Here is a 5,317-nt window from a genome sequence, read left to right on the forward strand (position 1 = left end):
TTTAAGTGCCTAGCAGAGCAGTTACATTATTTCTTGGTATCATTTCCTTAGGCTTCACGATTGCATTGGTTCGTTATTTTTCTTGCACCCAAATGTATTCCTGTGGTAAAAACTACAAAACAGTTATGGCAAAGTCTGTGGCCTTGTCTTTTGGAGATAGTAAACCTAGGAGACCACAGCAGGTTGGGGTACAGCAGGTTCGGGAGGATGGAGGGGATAGATCAGGAGGAGAGAGAAGCAAGCAAGCTGAGTCCCTGGGAATTACAGAATTGAGGGCTGGGGGAGGGAGAGGCACGGGAAACCAGACTCGTCAAAGGGGGAAATAGTTAACAGAAGGCACATGGGGACCCAACACAGAATGCACATTGGACAAAAATGCATTTTCTTTATTAAATATTAACTTAAAACATCATAATGGCCATTTATTAACAGCCATGTGCTTGGTATCTTTTCTCCGTGATTTCACTAATTCTAGGTACACCCCACGGAAGAGGGATTCACAGTCCTGTCTACCAATGAGGAAACGCTGGCTCTGAAAGATCACCCAGTGCCTTGCTGGTGAGAGGCGCTGGAAATGACCTATGTTCTGACTCAGCCACTTGTCTAACTGTAGGACCTGGGGCAAGTCCCTTCATCTTGAACCCCTTAAAGACACCTGGCAGTTGAGAGACCCCCGGCGTGGAACCACCTGTCTAGAGGGGCTCTAATGCCCCTGCACTCCCGCTCCGCGGTCCAAATCTCAACATCCCTATTTTACAGATGAGGAAACTGAGGCCAGAGACAACGCCAGGTCTAGAATGCAGGGCTCCTGGTTAATAAGAACCTCTCACTGTGACGCTGAAGCTGCTTGCGGACCAGCGCGGACAGTCCCTTCTCTCTGGTGCCACATTAGGCGAACATTGCCAGAGAAGCCACGGCGAGAACAAAGCTGGAGGCGAGCGCACTCGCTGTCCCGCAGGAGGCTGCCCGCCCGCCTCCCTCGCCGCGCCTCCCTTCCGCGCAGGTGCGGCCAAGCGGGAGCTGGGAGGATCCGGCTTCCGGTTTCCGGGCCCTGCGGACGCAGTCGCCTCTGCCGTGGGGTATCCCGAGTCCTAGAACCGGCCGGGGGACGCCCAGCTTGGTTCCTTCGTCGCAGCCAAGCTGCGGTCGCCACGGAAACCGCCTGTCGCGTCACCGGGGACCACGGCTCCCCCTTCTTCCCACGCAAGGGGGTGGGAGAGAGGTTTCGGCCAATGAGATAGCGGGAGTCCTGTGACGTCGGCGGTAGCTAGGTGGGCGTTGGCCGGGAGTTGAGCCCCAAGCCTGGAGCCTCAAGCCTGGAGCCGCGGGCTGGGGGTTGGGAAGGTTGGTGCTGGATGAGGAGAAAAGGTGGGAGTCTAAGAGTCTCAGCTTCCTCTCCTCCTGGATGTCCCACGGGCACGTCCTCTCGTGTTCTCCCCAGATTCACCTGCCTCCCCGCCCATCCCCCCGCACACGCTTCTCCTCCTGAATTGTTTCCCTGCTGGTGGCCGCTGGGGTTGGATCGGGGTGGCGGGGAAGGAGGGGAGACGGGAGAGGAGCATCGTCAGAGAAAGAGAACGCTTCGCTAAGGAATCGGGTCGCTGACTTTTGCTTCTGCCTGGAAAGGTTGAATGGGGTTCAGGCAGCAATGGGAGATACAGGTGGGGAAGAAGGCTTTTCTTGATTGGGGAGGGTGCAGAAGGGAAATGCCACCCTGGAAACAGAAGTCGGCCGAGCTAACTGAGGTGTACATGGAGGGAAAGGAGGGCCCGGGTTATATGGAGCCTTCTCCACTTCCTTCTGCTGGAGGTGGCGAGCCGACAGGGAAAAATGGGGGTGCGCAAGCCGCAGGGGTCCAGGTGGACATTCCTAGGTGGCAAGTATCTACGCGCTGGTATTTGTGGTTGGGGTGAGGAAGGGGGGTTTCTTTGTCAGATTCTTTGAGCCCAGAAGGTTTTGGGGCTGTTCCTTAGAAGGCGACAGAACCTGGCTCAACCCAGCTCGGAGAGGGTCCCTGGAGGGAAGTCCATCCTTCCTTCCTCCCTCCCTTTCTCAGTGCCTGTTAAGGGCTAACTGTGAGCCACGCCCTGTTGCAAGGACTGGAGATACAGTAGTGCAGAGACAACCAGCTTCCTCCCCTCAAGGAGATGGCGTTCTAGGGTGCATTCGAGACCGCCTTCTAGATGCTAGACCCCAGACTCTGCCCTGAGAGTGATCATTTGTGCTGGATGCAGGGAAGAGATCATGACCAGACATGGCCCTAAAAGAGGGTAACGCTCCCCTTCTTAAAAAAAAATTCAACTTTGTTGAGGTATAATTGGCATATACAATTATAAGATGTTTGAAGCGTTGGGACGCCTGGGTGGCCCAGTTGGTTAAGCGTCTGCCTTCGGCTCAGGTCATGATCCCAGGGTCCTGGGATTGACCCCTGCATCGGGCTCCCCACTTACCAGGGAGCCTGCTTCTCCCTCTGCCTGCCGCTCCCCCCTGCTTGTGCTTGCTCTCGCCCACCCACACACTCTCTCTCTGACAACTAAATAAATAAAATCTTTAAAGAAAAAGATATTTGAAGGTACATCGCAGTGATTTGTTACGTATACATTGTGGAAGGATTCCCCCCATCTAGTTAATTAACATATTCATCACCTCACATGTTTATCTTTCTTTCTTTCTTCTCCTTCTCCTTTTTATGAGAACATTTACCCTCTACTCTCAGCAAATTTCAGTTATACAATACAGTGTTTTCAACTATGGTCACCGTGTTTTACATCAGCTCCTCAGACCTTATTCATCTCATAGCTGAAAGTTTATACCCCTTTACCACCCCTATTTCCCCCACACCTCAGCTTCTGTCCACCACTTTTCAACTCTGTGTTTCTATGAATTTGACTTTTTTTTTTCTTTTTAAGATTTCACATTTGAGTGTTTTTCACAGTCCGGCATTTCACTAAGGAATGTAGCCTTTCTTGACGGCATCCCAACCATATCCCCAAAACTGCCCTTCCCTCATGCTAAGGACTGAGGCCTCAGGGCCGACTCCCAGGCCCCTGGGTAGTATCCATTCCCTCTGCCCCAATACGTTCTCTCCCCTTTGGTCTCTGATCAGAAGTTCGCCCAGGAGGAACAGGGCCTGGGTTCGAGCCAGGAGGCTCTCAGGAGGCAGTAAGAGGGGTACGGTGTCGAGGTTCGAGGGATTTGGGGGCTGGCCAAGGAAAAACATACGACCACGAGGGGCAGTGACGCACAAGCTTTAACAGAGCTGGGCTTGAACAAGATTGCACTCCAGGGGAAGTCCCTCACGGCCTGAGACCATCTGAAGCTTCAAGTGAGCTGAAGGAGCTACCATCCAGGAAAGGGAGGCAAGGGAACCCCCAGGGATGTGGGACTCAAAGAGGGGGCTCACAGGCCTAGCTACTCTTGCTCAGCAGCATGGGGGTGGGGGAGTGTCTGAGTCAAAGGGCAGCTCGCGGTCTTATAACTATCAGACTCTATCTTATCTCTGGCTTGCAGACATGGGGTGAGCTGTGCCTTGCAAGGTATGCAAAGCAGGCAGGCTCTAAATGGTTAAAAATCTGCTTGTTTGAGCTACTTTTTAAATAAGTGGTTGTGTGAAAATTTGAGTTTTGCCCTGGGGGGGCTTTTGAGCTGATGGGTCTCAGCCCACAGTGAAGGAATGAACAGCCTAGGGACTGATACATGGAGGCCATCTTTGGCTCATTTATATAAGACACGGACTGCAGGAGCCTGGACAGGTCTGCTGATAGCCACATGACCTTGTCTCAGGATCCTCTCACAGAGTAAATGACGGCACCTCATGGTGGGTATTTTCCATCCTCGGAGGACTCCGAAGCCTGCCATTCAAGGTCCTTCAGGATCCGGCCCCTGCTAGCCCCTGTATCAGTCGGTAAGTATTGTAACGGCAAAATGGGGAGAGAGTCTCTTTAGAACAACTTTCCTCACGTCATTGTCCCACTCAGAAGCCACAGTGGCTCCCTATTGTCCACTTCATCCCACAGACTGGGTGGCTTCAAACAACAGAACTTTATTGTGTTACAGTTCTAGAAGCTAGAGCTCTGAAATCAAGGTGTCACAGGACCATCTCTCTCTCTGGATCCTCTAGGAGAGGAACCCTCCTCGCCTCTTCCAGCTTCTGCCACTGGGGGCTGACATTCCGTGAGTTTCTTGGCTTGTAGAGGAATGTCTGCCCCCCTCACATGCTGTCTTCTCCCTACGTGTCTCCCAGTGTCTGTGTCTCTCTCTCTTCTTAAAAGGCCATGGGTCATGTTGGATTAGGGCCCAACCTTAATGACATCATCTGAACCTGATTATATCTGCAAAGATCTTATTTCCAAATGAGGTCATACTCACAGGTTTGGGGATTAGGACTTCAACTGCTTTTTGAGGGACATCGTTGAACCCATAATAACAGGTGCCTAAGCTCCTGTTAAGTGACTGTGATGCAGGAGCATCCATAGCCCTTTCTCAGGAAACAGCATGTGGGTTCTCTTTGCTTTGTCACTGTCTCTTCCTCCTTCTTGCCGCCCAGAACTTGAACTCTGATGTTGAGGCCATGCGAGACCCAGCAGCAATGCAGAGGAGCCTGGATTCTTCATAGTGTGGAGCACACCTCCAGCCCTGGACAGCCCACCTGGACTTCTACTTTAAAGAGAAGTAAATTTCAGGGGCGCCTGGGTGGTTCAGTGGGTTAAGGATCTGCCTTTGGCTCAGGTCATGATCCTGGGGTCCCGAGATGGAGCCCCGCATCGGGCTCCCTGCTCAGCGGGGAATCTGCTTCTCCCTCTGCCCCTCACCCTGCTCTTGTGCTCTCTCTCTCTCTCTCAAATAAATGAAATCTTTAAAAAAACAAAAGAAAGAATTTTCAGTGCTTGCTTTGATCTACTAAAAATTGGAAATGATATAGAGAAGATTAGCACGGTACCTGAGCCAGAATGGCACGCAAATTCGTGAAGTGTTCCATATTTTTATGGATGGATCTAGAGGTGATGCTAAGTGAAATAAGTCAGTCAGAGAAAGACAAATTCCATATGACTTCACTCATATGTGGAATTTAAGAAACAAAACAAATGAGCAAAGGGGAAAGAAAAGAATCCAGAGAGATGAACCAAGAAACAGACTCTTACCTGTAGAGAACAATCTGATGGTTACCAGGGGGAAGGAGGCGGGGCATGGGGGAAACAGGTGAATGGGACTAAGGAGGGCACTTGTCAGTGATGAGCACCAGGCGATGTATGGAAATGCTGGATCACTATGTTGTACACCTGAAACTAAAGTAACACTGTATGTTAACTACACGGGA

At 51.5% G+C, this 5,317-nt stretch overlaps 1 non-coding gene across 1 annotated transcript; it reads left to right on the forward strand.

Moving 5' to 3' along the window:
• The first annotated feature begins 4,878 nt into the window (after window positions 1-4,878).
• LOC114213711 (U6 spliceosomal RNA) lies at window positions 4,879-4,984 on the forward strand. The gene has a single exon (XR_003610254.1). It is a non-coding gene; the product is annotated as a U6 spliceosomal RNA (small nuclear RNA).
• Window positions 4,985-5,317: the final 333 nt, after the last annotated feature.

This window comes from Eumetopias jubatus, unplaced genomic scaffold, assembly GCF_037043125.1.
Source record: "Eumetopias jubatus isolate StellerSeaLion01/CBP00866 unplaced genomic scaffold, mEumJub1_p1.0 scaffold_14, whole genome shotgun sequence".
Classification (NCBI taxonomy): domain Eukaryota; kingdom Metazoa; phylum Chordata; class Mammalia; order Carnivora; family Otariidae; genus Eumetopias; species Eumetopias jubatus.